Below are 14,569 nucleotides of genomic sequence, written 5' to 3' on the forward strand. Positions count from 1 at the left end.
TCTTGGGGAGATCCAACTGAACCTTACTACCATTATAGATTTTATCATATGGGTAAATTGATCTAATATGCTCAGTTATTGTAATTTGATGATGCGGTCCAGAAATGAAATCGCAGATGGTAGGAAGTTCTGACTGACTCAAAAGTAGTTTTTCATGTGGCTACACGCAATGTAAATGGAGGATTTTTGAATGCTCAATTCCAGATAGCTAGGAGTGACGAAAATTGGGAACACAACGTATTGAGAGATGTTGGCAAAGCCATCCTTGTACTTATTTTAAATACCCTTGAGATGGATTAACATTAGTTCTATTGATTAGTTTGTAGATTAGAAGGAAAACTCCCAAATGTATAGCGAAATATGAAAGGAAGATTGAAGAGCTTACTAGGGAATATGAATTGAAGAAAAATGAATGCCACGAGGCCTGCATGTCCCTTAATGACCCTAATCATCAAAATGAAAACCTAAGGACTGAACTTGATAACATGTCATTTCATGTTGAATGTCTAGGTGTAACAAATTGATCTTTTTTTTCTTATTATTGATAAGCCAACGAATTGGAATTATCTGATGCAATAATTTCCTTGTTACAGATCAAGGTATAGAAGGCCAAACTTCTTAATCAAGGGAGCTTCAAGACACATACCAAAGGCATAATTTTTTTTGGGCTTCTCAGATCAAGACAAGTTGAGTCTTCTTTCTGTACTGCAGCTCGTTTGATATTCTATTAATAATCTTGTCAAATATTTGGTACACAATACTAAAGTGAGATTATGATTACCTTTCGGAAGAGGAACATAAATGTGTGAGTGCTATACCTAACATTTCTGGGATGACATCTATTGTGCAATCTCTAGGTAAGTGATAAATATTTTGTTTCTGAGAAAATCGTTGCTAATGTTTTATTAATTTTTATGAAGTTGTTAAGTTATGCAGTTTGAATAACTCAAGAAGAATTTGGAAAAAGAGACAATGTAAATGAAAAAGATTTAAATAATGTGTTGAATCTTACAGACAACTTGGTAATTGCATTCTTTTTATGCATTACACAAGGATTAACAGGTTAGATAATGTGATTTTCTGGTCTTTTTCAGGAAATATCAGAGAATTCTATAGGTGTTGTCCATTGAGTGCTGGAGAGACATTAACGAGTACTTCTACAGTGGCAGAATTTGAAACAAGTAGAGACAATGAACTGAGCATCCTGTTAATTGTTCTTCAAAGAAAGTGTTCAAATTTGATCATGTTTTTAGTATTTATTAATCAAGAAAATCAAGGTAAGATGTACAGAATAATATGTTTTGGATATGAAATTTATTTTTAATAAGTACACAAATTCATTCATTAGATCTATTTCCATGGCCAGTGGTTGTTTTTGTCGATACGACACCAGTTGTCATGTCATTTTTGGATGGGAATAATGTGTGTATCTTTTCGTATGGGAAAAATGGAACTGGGAAGACATTTACCATGGAGGGAACACATGACAATAGGGGAGTAAACTATCGAACATTGGAGGAGCTCTTTCATGTAGCTAATGAGAGAAATCGATTATTTAAATATGATATCTCAGTAAGCGTATTGGAAGTTTACAATGAGGAGTAGATTCATGATCTGCTTGCATCCCCAACTCATCCAGGGCATACTGTTAAAAAGTAACTTCTATTTTGCTTGGTGTTTAAGTTCATTTCTAGTTTCCTGAACAAAGATGAGATAGATTTGATACATATACTGTTCTATTCTATAAAACACTTTTAGTATATTGAATTGAGAATGACTCTGTGGTCTGTCATTAGGCTTGAAGTAAAGCAAGGTAGCAGAAGGTGCCCATAATGTTCCATGCCTTGTTGAAGTACTAGTACACACTATGAATGAGATTTGGGATGTTTTCCAAACTGGAAGGAGTGCAAGGGCCATTGGCTCTACCAATTCTAACAAAAATACTAGTTGTTCTCATTGTTGCACATTCTTTCATCATGGCTAACTTCATACTACTATATAAAATGGATAAATCAGGATAAATTCAACGAAGAACATATAATAACTTTCCCCTATGCTACAACTTATTGGGCAGTTTTGTTGAATAAAAAAGATTGACTAAATTGAGCCGAACAATACCTATTTGTAAAATAGCTAATAACCTGCTTGAAGAAATTATCAAAATTTATCTAATAGTTTATGTGAGAGAAAGTACTTATCTGAATAGTTTAAGAACCAATAGAACAAAATCATAGTATTTTATTTTTGCATGTGAGAATTACTTGATTTATATAACAATATCAACCAGTGAGGCGGTTCTGATTTGTTTTTGTTGTTTGCTCTGGTAACGAGTTATTGAAAGTTTTTGATTTCAATGTTACCATGCACAATGTACTTTCTGTGATGGTAAAGGGAGAAAACTTAATCAGCGGGGAATGTACCAAGAGAAAGTTGTGGCTCGTTGATCTAGAAAAAAGTGAGAGAATAGCAAAAACAGATGTTCAATGAGAGTGCGTTATGGAAGCTCAATCTATTATCAAATCTCTTTCTGTTCTTGGTGATGTTATATCAGCGTTAGAAACCAAAAACAACCACATACCCTATAGGTTTGTTGCATTGCAACTATTTGAAGGGTTCAAAAGAGTTTCACTATTATTCATTTGCCACTTCCTTTTGCATATGCTATCTCTTTTCAAAATTAGATTTAATAATGACATGACTATTGTTTTTGGTGATTTTATTAATTCTAAGCTTACAAATTTGCTCCAAGATTCATTAGGTGCCATTCCAATACCTTTTTTCTTCATGTGCTTTTTCCTTTAAGTTCATTGAACTTTTCCACTAGAGTGAGGGGCATAGAACTAGGTCCAGCATGGAAACAATTTGATTCCTGTGAGCTTTTGAAGTATAAACAAATGGTACTTTCAAATAAATTGATTTTACATTGCTAGTTAGCATACAATTAGAATAATTTTGCATGCATATTTTCAATGAGTATTGTTATTGAATTCAAAACATTCCCTATACGTTAGGTTGGTTAGGCTATTCCTAAAAGTGTGAATGCCTTTGTGTAGTTTGAGAATGCCAAACAAAAAGGAAAGGTAAAGGATGACATGATGCAGAAGATGGACGAGAACATGCAGAACTTGGATGTGAAACTTAAGGGCTGAAATTATAATGCTCGAGAACTGATCAAAGAGGTTGAAATACTTCAAGTAAAGGTTATCAAGGATGAAATGTTCTTAGAAAAGGTATGGCATAGGCTTGTCCCTTTTATTTCTTTTAACTTGCAAATTCTTAGAATGTAAGCAGCCCTGGATATAATCTTCAAGAGATGGTAATGCTTGTCTTCATTTTTTATTTAAGTTTCTTTTTAAGTGCTAAAGCTTTCATTTGTTTGGTTTAGTGTATTAAAGTAAGATTTTGCCTAATATTACTAGTCATGCAGGTAATGGATCTTGAAGTACAACTTGAGGCCAAAGTGAAATGGAAATAATTACAGATAGAAAAAGAACTACAAGAAAACTTGAAACAAGGCTCAAAGAGCAGGGACAACAAGCAGAGAAGGAGAGATTGCAATATCTAGAAAAGCTTAAAGGAAAAGAACATGTGTAGAAATCTTCAAGAGAAGGTAATGCCGAAACTTTATATTCTCTTTTCAGATTAAATTTACCTTTGAGTTCAATGCACTATAGTCTCATCTGCTAGTGATATTTATTTTTTATGTTGTATAGTCTTAAGGCTTTGGCTAATTTTACATGTCATTCAAGTAAAGGATCTCGAGGCACGGCTAGAGGCCAAAGTGAAAGAGCAACAATCACTGCAAGACAGAGTGTTTCAGAAACCACCACCGGTCCATCAGTTAGGGGGCTTCATAACTTGCAACATATGAATTTAGAGAAGGTAAAATATTGGATAACTAGCTAACTTAGCCAAATTTGATGACAATTTAAACGCTTCATCCCTCTTCATTCTTTTCATCCTCCTTGCAGTAGAAGGAGAAGACTTAAGACTTTAAACAGTGGTAGATCTTATCATTCATTTTCCTAATCAATAGCAAATATCATCAAACAGAGGAGGCAAAAAGATAATTTTCTATTTTTCCTACAAAGCAAGTAATCAAAACAATTCTCAATATCTCTCAGGAATTTTCAATCAGGTACACAATGCAGGGCTCAATAAAGCACTCATTCATCGAGCTACAAATGCAGGACATATCGCTATACCACGGGGAAGAGATCAAGAAGTATGTCAACGGGGTTAGCTCAAAGGCATTGCCTTATGAAGACAGTGACGATTTCTCGCTATTGACAACAGAAAAATAAGGGATAATAGAAATGGAGTCTGGATCTAGTATCCTTAGTGGAGTTTTCAATCTGGAAACAACTATAATTATTGCAAGAATTATGGCACTACGTGCAACGATGAAAGTTCTGGGTCTGCCATTATGCCTTGTAGTGATAATCGTGATGGGTCTTCTCTCGGAAATAAGCATTGAGTTACTGGTCAAGTTTTCTGTTCACCTAAAGGCTTCTAATTATGGTGAAACTGTTGAATCTATTTGTGGGTACTCTGCAAGGGTTTTATCAGAGATTGGTATTATTGTAAACAATGCAGGGATTATGATTCTTTATTTAATTATCATCGGAGATGTGATGTCTAGATACTCGCATCACCAGGGGTTTTTGGATCCTCGCATCACCAGGAGCAACAAAATTAGATTTTTAGATCATTTCAATCCTGAAGTTTTCATGATGCGGATTACACTTGAGCTGCGAATAATAGATATACATAGAACTCACAAATTGTTTTGCACCCATCCCCATACTTCTCAATAGTTCCAATGATAGAAATGCAAAATTTACGCACTACTACACAAGGGGTTGTTTAAGAAAATTAATTAAGATGAAATTATTATTTCTTCTAAAGAATTTAATTAAATTAATTTGGATCTAAGATCATGTATGAGACTTTTCACTCTTTTCATTTTTATGTTAAAATTAGTTGATAGATATTCAAAATCAAGGTTTTCATATATAGACGTGGCAGGGAGGAGCATAGGTTGGGATAAATGAGCTATTCAGTTTGCTAAATGAGGTTTTCATATAGACATGAGTGTTCAAATAGGTTAAAATAAATATTCATTTTGGTGCAATCAATCAAACCATGTGGTAATGGTGTCAATGAAGCAATTTAAAGCCTTTTTGGGACCCTTTTTGTATTTCTTTATTGACAAAATCTGATGTAGAAAACAATATGAAAGTTAATTGTTGTGGCAAGATATTAATAGATTCTTCTAATTCTATTTACTTTTCTTTGTAGGGGTAGATTAAATTGTTTGTGGATTATTGTGTATTATTAGCTTGTTGTGTGGGTCACGCTATAAGGGTGTGAAATTTAGGTATCTCGATTCAGTTATTTTTTATTAAGTTCAAAATAGGTGCTGCATGATTATAGATTTAATAAATATTGTGTTGTGTTGAGCATTTAAAAAAAAAAATCATGCCTATATATGCAATTTCAAGGACTGTTATAACTCACATAATTTTCGAAAGGGTACTAGCTGAATGGAAAAGCACCTGCCTTATAAGTAGGAGGTTGGTGGTTCGATTCCACTATGCCCTAACATGAATTAATGAATGATATTGTGTTTTATTTTTAAATTAGATATTTTGTATATTGATTTATTTCAATGGTGAGATATTTTTCTAGATTCATTGTTTTATATTGTCTCTTAAGAGACAAAAGTGATATTGTATTGCTTTTAAATATAATTTTTTATTGTCTCTAGAGAGACAATAGCTAGGATTAAAGACTTATTGTCTCTATAAAGACAATGTCTTTAATCCCAACTATTGTCTTTGGAGAGACGAAAATGAAATTGTCCCCTAAGAGACAATAATGTTTGTGTTATATATTGTCTTTATAGAGACAACTTTTAAAGACAATTAATTTGATACACAACTTTTTGAGACAATTAATTTGAGACACCCACTTAAAGAAAATATTTAAGACAATACAAAAGTTTGTTTTTGTCTCAAGTTGAGGCAATTTACTCAAATATTGTCTCAACTATTGTCTTAAACACCCCTCATGTGTAGTAGTGTGTAATTCCACTCCCTTTACTCCCTTTCCTGACTTCGATGCTCCTTAATTCCTAACAATGAGGTTGGAATGAATCTATGTCTTATCCATTGGAACCTAAGCCTCTAAATGATCCTCTTATACAAAGGTTTCTTGGCAAGTGCACCTTGTAATATGTCAGGGGAATGATATTCTCTAATTCCCATGTTATGAGGTAGTGCCATATCCTTTAGAAATCCTATGAGTTTTCTTCTACCAACAACCTAAATGTGTTTTCAAAGTTGAAGACTGCCTCCACTTGCATCTGTTTAAAAACTTCTATCACTTTAGGATCCTCTGCTAGGAGTGCATGAGTGGAAGTGAGGATGGATGGATTTGGGTATTTAGGTCTAATCCATAGTGGTTCCTTCACCTCTCCATCATGGTCTGTTTCACTTCTACAACTCTTACTTCCTCATTCTTTAGCCAAGATGGTAGGGAAGCTAATACTTGTGCAACTTCCAAATATGGGTTTGGATCCCATATGGTTAGATATGGAAGCACAAGGTTGTGAAGGTAAAATTTTACAAATCTGGCCTTGTCTTATACACTATATTGCAGGAAGAAGTCAATGAAGTCGCTCACTTCTTGTAGAGGGAGAGGCTCATTTTGCACAAGCATGTTTCTTTAAAACCCAAACCATTTCTCCTTGAGGAATAAGGAGTAGGTATTTGATGGGTTCCTGCAATTGAATTCCTCTAAAGTGAGTTGTCCCATGGTGCCCAAATACTTTTCCAAGGTTGCAACCTAAGTGTCCCTTTCTTGTAGCAATCGATGTGTCTGTTGCAATTAGTTTTTTAGCTTCTCATTTTCTTTCTCCATGAGCTCCCTTCTAGTTGCTTCATCAAACCTTAGGATCACCATTTCTTCTCTCATTCTCTTCATCGCATCTTCTATTTTGGATATATTAGTGATACCTTTATATTAGGTGATCCTCTTCCATGAGTGAGTTGTAAATTTCTCTTGCTCTACTGAGAGTAATAGTTGTTATGGTAGGTGCATAGGATGTGTTTTTTCTCCCTCAATAAAAGAATAAAAGTAGGTGATTGTCCTTAGAGTTTATTGCTTTTTTTTTTCCTTTCAATATACTATAATTTTTCACATTATTCTTGTGGCACAGAAGCCTATTGTTGTAGCCAAGAATATTTCCCTGGTTAATGTATTTTCTACATGATTTCCTCGAAAGGTTTTTGTATTTATATTGGTTGTACTTATGGTGACTTAAGTTTCTACTCCTTTACATCTTGAAACTTTTATTTTTTTGGGTGAGGGGTTTCTTCAATTATTATATGAGTGGGAGAAGCAATTCTTGGCTTGACACTATACCATACTTTAGTGTTTTTTTTCCTCCTCATATAAGCAACATATTGAGAAAGTATATTTATATTTGGCTTTCTGGGAGTGCTACCAATGTAGTTGCAATTTCCTTTTCTTCCTCTTCCAAGGGTTCTTCTCCTACTCTTTCCGCTAAATGTTGTTTCCTCTTTTAAGTTGTCCTCTTTTGTAGTTTTTCAACCTCTACCTCTAGTTTTGTTGATTTTTCGTGAGGTTCTATCAACTCTATCTAAGGTTTTGCAAACTCTACATGAGTTTCTGCCAATTAAACATGGGGTTCTACCAACTCTATTTTCGGTTCTTCCAATGTGTTCTAAACCTCTAAGAAGGCCTACCTATCGATATCAATAAATTCAACCAAGGGAATAGTGTATTGAAGATGTTTTATTGCATCCATGACTATTAATTAATCAGGTCATTATGGGTCGGGTAATTTTTTTAACCCTTGTACAACTTGATGCTTATCTCTTTTAGGGATTGGAGGAGGAAATGTGGGATACTTAGCCTCTCATGAATAGGTATTTCGACTTGGAATGTTAATTGCTAAAAGTGTCTAAATTGGTAAGCATATACTATTCCTAGCCTTCCCTCATGTGAAATGTACTTGAGGCAATGATAAGCTATTTCATCCCATGGGTATGGTAGGATTTCACTTCTAATCCCATTTTTGTCTTCATCTAATTGATCATTAGGGAGGAAAAATCCTATGTTGGTAGTGTAGAAATTTTGAATAATATGACACATATTCAACAGAGATTATCCTGATCATACAATTTAAGCGGAACATGTATAATACATAATCTCCTCTACGTTGATCATCAAATTACAGAAGCAGAAACATCCACAGGCACACATAGAAGCATCAATCAAACTCATAAACACGGTATGTATCCCGGGTAAAGCATCTCGCTAAAAACCCCACACTATCTGTATATTATATTGATTGAATCATGTAACAATACAAAGCATAATACTTCTCACAAGTATCTCCACCTGTTACACACAATACAGCTCAGATTTGATCTCCAAATCTCTCCCGCTGCTTGCCTGCCTCCACTGCTCAAACCTGCTCGAGAACTGATGAGAATAGCTTCCCAAACTCGATTTTACACTGCAAAATAGTCACCCACACTATGTTGGACGTGAGCAACAGCTATAATATCATGAAGACACGTGAGCAAACTCATTGGCATACTCAATCCTTTGATTGTGCAAATCATCATGCACAGTTATAGTCACAACTGATAGCAATCTGATCCTCTAACACCTGTCCCTGCTGAACTGAACATGCACTGACATGCAACTGAGTTAACTGATGTATTCTATAGTTGCATTATGAGTTAATAACTTGTGAATTAATTAATAACTAATTCACCCAACTCATCTTTAGTCTATTGATCAGTTAGACTAAATACAACCAGTTTAACAAAGCTAAACTGAACACAACTCCATCAACTGTACCTCCAGTCCACTAAACTCAACTCACTTGAGTTCTAACTGAAGTCATGCATGCAACAACTCAACTGACTCATAAGAAAAATGAATTTCCTTCTGACAGCTGCATGTGCCACTTCCGTAGCTCAAACTAAAGTGCTCCAAGAGAATAAGATTAAGTTTATAGTCCAAATATTATTGTGAGATAATAATATTTGACTTTTCTATTTTTGACTTTGATCACTCACACTGTGATCACTCACACTGTAATCACTCACACTGTGATCACTCACACTTTCATCAAAAATAGAAGTCCATCTATTTTTCCCAACTTGATCAATCATCCATAGACATGATCCATATGTCTAAAAATAGACATAGTCTAAAAATAGACTTGCGCCAAAAATAGCCTGCGGGCCCACTTAGTGAAGGCGACTCTTTTCACTAAGCTCCATCATCTTGTTGCACTCTCAACAAGCATTTCTTGTTGCACACTTTTCAACACTCCCTCTCAACAAGAAAGGCTTCCTCTCAAACCCGATCCTGTAACTCTGGAATGTTCTCCATGCAACACATTTGCCGGTCCACTTGCTCTGTCATCAAAGTCTCTGACTGCTATTGCCTCTGTCAACTGAAACTCTGCATCTCTGTGCTCTTCAGTATCTGACTGCTCTAGCCTCTGTCACTTTGATCTCTGACTGCATCCGTGCTGCTGCTGGTTCTATCTCCCAGCATTGCATCAGCACTGCACCTCCCAACTGACCTCCCTGTTGGGATAGAAACATCCTCTGATGCTGAAGCTCTACCTGCTGCTGACAAGTGCTCCCTCTCTGACATCTGCGCTACTGCAACATCTCCATGCATCTCGCACCATTGCACACCTCTCTGTGCCACCTAGCACTGTGCAAAACACTTGTGCCTCTTGCATTGCTACAGCCTGCTAGCTATGCGCTGTCCTGGGATTCCCTGCACTGTTGCTCTCTCTGCCGCTCCATCCGCATCTGTCTCTACCCAATCAGTCAGTTCCTGCTACTACGCATCGGGGCTCCCGTAGCAAGGTCTCATCCAAGAGGTTGGGTACCTCAAGGATCTTGCCCCTCCTCCTTGGGACAATCAATCCACATCACCCCACCTCCTACCTGGAGGTATGGATGCATGCGATCCCTCAGCCCACCTGGCTTGAAGTTTCCCCCTACTGGAGGTCTCTGGATGAGTAGATGTCTCTACTCGATCTCCTCTCAGCTTCCCTTGTTGTGGCTGCTCCACAACCTCCTGAAGCTGCTGCACCAATCGTGGCTCCTCCACAATCGTCTGAGACTTCTTCTGGCTCTGCATGTTGAGAGGTAATATACGCTCCCTCTCAACCACCAAGTCTCCATCAGTTGCCTTGCTGCTCAAGGCTTTGCATGCATCTTGAACCTCAAGAGCATACAGGTTCCTGACCCTTGAACCAATCTCATGACAACGAAAGCATCTCACCTTCGACTTGTCAACCTTCTTCCCATCACTGGAAGAACAAGATTCGGAAAGATAAACCTTCTCCTTCCCCTTCTTCGCCTTACTCGCTAAGGCACAGTTCTCCTCATCCTGCATGGATGAAGAACCGTCTCTGGTGCTTCGTCTAATCTCCTCCTGCATCAAATCCGACCATGGTCGTTCCCAATTTGGCAGTTTCTCCCTTCCATTCACCGAGTCCTGGTAGCTATGCCAACTCTTAGGAAGGTCAAGGAGTCCTAGACTCACCATCCTCATCATCAACAGTAACCCCCACACTTCCCAGCTCATCTCGACACTGAGTGAACCTCGTGAGATACTGGGGCATACTATCTCCATTCTCGAACTAAATGTTTCTGAGTTTTATCTCTTGCTTTGGAATTAAATTCGAATTCCACCAGCACAAAACTCAACTGCTTCCGATCTAGAATTCGTGAGAACAAAGTATTTCTTGTACAGAGATCGACTGTATGGGCATTCACCGGATATCTCACCTTCCAAAAGAAGGATGAATCCAGAGGCTACCTGGCCCGATTACAGACTCTGCCTGAAGAAATAAAATGTAAACACTTTCTGAATAATAGATCCGATGATCAATCCTCGCTTGATATCCTGTAAAAATCTCTTCTACAAATCAAGCAACTCCGATACCATGTAGAAACTTTTTCTACAATTATCTAGCTCTGATACCATGTAGAAATTTTGAATAATATGACACATATTCAACAGAGATTATCCTGATCATACAATTTAAGCGGAACATGTATAATACATAATCTCCTCTACGTTGATCATCAAATTACAGAAGCAGAAACATCCACAGGCACACATAGAAGTATCAATCAAACTCATAAACACAGTATGTATCCCGGGGAAAGCATCTCGCTAAAAACCCCACACTATCTGTATATTATATTGATTGAATCATGTAACAATACAAAGCATAATACTTCTCACAAGTATCTCCACCTGTTACACACAATACAGCTCAGATTTGATCTCCAAATCTCTCCCGCTGCTTGCCTGCCTCCACTGCTCAAACCTGCTCGAGAACTGATGAGAATAGCTTCCCAAACTCGATTTTACACTGCAAAATAGTCACCCACACTATGTTGGACGTGAGCAACAGCTATAATATCATGAAGATACGTGAGCAAACTCATTGGCATACTCAATCCTTTGATTGTGCAAATCATCATGCACAGTTATAGTCACAACTGATAGCAATCTGATCCTCTAACACCTGTCCCTGCTGAACTGAACATGCACTGACATGCAACTGAGTTAACTGATGTATTCTATAGTTGCATTATGAGTTAATAACTTGTGAATTAATTAATAACTAATTCACCCAACTCATCTTTAGTCTATTGATCAGTTAGACTAAATACAACCAGTTTAACAAAGCTAAACTGAACACAACTCCATCAACTGTACCTCCAGTCCACTAAACTCAACTCACTTGAGTTCTAACTGAAGTCATGCATGCAACAACTCAACTGACTCATAAGAAAAACGAATTTCCTTCTGACAGCTGCATGTGCCACTTCCGTAGCTCAAACTGAAGTGCTCCAAGAGAATAAGATTAAGTTTATAGTCCAAATATTATTGTGAGATAATAATATTTGACTTTTCTATTTTTGACTTTGATCACTCACACTGTGATCACTCACACTGTAATCACTCACACTGTGATCACTCACACTTTCATCAAAAATAGAAGTCCATCTATTTTTCCCAACTTGATCAATCATCCATAGACATGATCCATATGTCTAAAAATAGACATAGTCTAAAAATAGACTTGCGCCAAAAATAGCCTGCGGGCCCACTTAGTGAAGGCGACTCTTTTCACTAAGCTCCATCATCTTGTTGCACTCTCAACAAGCATTTCTTGTTGCACACTTTTCAACAGGTAGTAATGTCTTCCTATATTTCCTCTTTACTCCACTGAATCCCTATTGGAAGAGTGGCACTCCTATTCAGGGAGTTCTCATCAATATATATTACTATCCATTTGATAATGGTGACTAGATTTTGATCTTCAAGATGTTGAAAGCTCAAGCCAAACTCCAAGGAAACTTCATCATCATGCCTTGTAAGTTCCTCAAAGAACCCTAGCTAGTGACAGTTTTCTAGGATGGCCATCATCTCAAGATTCTAATGAATCTAAGTGGTATCAATTGGTTCTCTCGTGTTGAATCCTCCCTCCATTGTATAACAACTTGCATAATTTTGGACAAAATAGTTTTGCAAGGAAATATTGTTTTTGTGTTGTTACATGAATTAGCGATCTCCTGTGGAAGCAAGGAATTTTGTAGCTAAGGAAAAGACATAGGTTCACCAATTCTATATAAAACAACTTATCACTACATATATTGAATCATTCTACATATTTTGAGACAAAAGACTAACTGACTATTCCTCTGTTAATTCAGATCCTTGACATACAAACCCTAATGACTCATAAATTCAAGTAATCAAGCAGCAATCTCGGTGCCAAATGTGAGTAAGGTAATCAAAAGATGTTATAATTACAATATTTCTAGGAGGCCTCCCTTTCTCATCTTATTTGAGGCATCTATGAGCATTTTTCATGATGTTTTGTGTGATGTAGCAAAACACTCTATATCATGTAGCTTGTTACAGACTAGTTCCTATAGCTCAGAGATTTTGGACTCCATATCCATCTCTTGTAGTAGTGGAAGACTTTATTGAGGTTTTTTAATACTTGGGTACATGTTGTAATATTTCCTTTTCTTGGTATGGTCAAAATGGATGGAATGTGCCCATGGTATTTTCCCATGGTATGTGTGTATGGTATTTGCCCTGGAAATATATTTTCTAGAGAGTCTATCAAACCTATAAAAGGGAATAAGAACTAGGAATTTCATCATCGTAAGCTTTATATCTATTATGTCTTTGTTGAGAACTTGACAAGACCAGTTCTAGTTTGATCACAGGGACATATGATGTCATTTGTCTCATGCATCCATACAGAGTCTACAATCGTGCTTCATTGTCTTTGTTTTCTCTTTTGATGAGCAATAGTGCATGCCATTATAAGAGCTCTGATATTATTGTATGGTCATGTAGTATTTTCTTTTGCTAGGAATATAAATAAGGGCTGCATCTTCTTTTTAGATCTCTTGTGTTACCTCAAAGTTTTATGTAGGGAACTTCAGCGATATTTATTCTCACCCTAACCGGTATTTACACCTTCGGTGGTGTATTATGTATCGCCCTAGTTGGTTTAATTTTTCTGTTGATTGAAAGGAGTTTTTTCTACATTGGTTCGAGGGTTATTATTTTTATTGCAGAATAAATTGGCCGTGAAAATAGAAGGCGATTAATATTGTAAAGGATCTGTCAATAATGAATTAATTTAACGAATGAATCATGCCATTGCATATAAACCTCCAAGTAGCTCGCTCACTTATGAAGATGATCAACCACAAGACGAGGGCCCATTTATCATCGTGCAGCAGACGGGCCAAGAGGCCATTCCAGAAAGGCATTAGATCTGGGCGTGCTTTGCAGAATCTGATCATTGGGAGGCTGAGATCTAGAATCCTCAGCTGGCATTGAAACCTGAAGGGCCGATCCATTTTTGTTAGCAGGTCACTGACGGTATTGAGATCACTCGAATGAACCCTAACTGCGTATCATTGTAAGTTTGTCGAGCTATTTATACACCGTGCAGGAAACAAGAATAGTGGCTCGAACGTTGTAAATCCGCACTAGTCAGAGTGATGAGCGTCTATAACCCACCACAGCGAAAGGGCATAGGATTGAAGCTGCATGGGCAATATTGTAAACGAAGGGATCACCCCACAATAGTGTTGTGTAGGCCGAATGTTTTTTCACTAGTTGTAGAGGCTGAAAGTAGACATACACTAATTTGTACAACCATGAAGCTGAGGGTCTGCAGGTTATAAAATTACCATTGCTCTATGCAAGGGCCATTTTAAGTCGACTGCAGATTTCTTGAATATTCGGGAATCCCACGGACTGGGGGCGGTCAAAAAAATTAACTGTGCCCATGTCAGTCGATATTCCGGCATATTCGGGGAATCTGCAATAGACTTAAGCTCACCGCTATGGAAAAACTGACCATACTGCAGCAAGGGCGCGGGGTTACATGTAAAGGTAGTAGATCTCAGTTTTTCCTGGTGTCGAGAAGCATCAGTAGAGGGAGCGCACT

At 37.1% G+C, this 14,569-nt stretch overlaps 1 pseudogene; it reads left to right on the top strand.

Annotated features, from left to right (window-relative positions):
* Positions 1-832: 832 nt before the first annotated feature.
* Positions 833-3,149, top strand: LOC149252839 (kinesin-like protein KIN-14R; annotated as a pseudogene).
* Positions 3,150-14,569: the final 11,420 nt, after the last annotated feature.

This window comes from Pinus tabuliformis, chromosome 7 (assembly GCF_031772625.1).
Source record: "Pinus tabuliformis cultivar Carrire ecotype Pingquan chromosome 7, CPIR1, whole genome shotgun sequence".
Lineage (NCBI taxonomy): Eukaryota > Viridiplantae > Streptophyta > Pinopsida > Pinales > Pinaceae > Pinus > Pinus tabuliformis.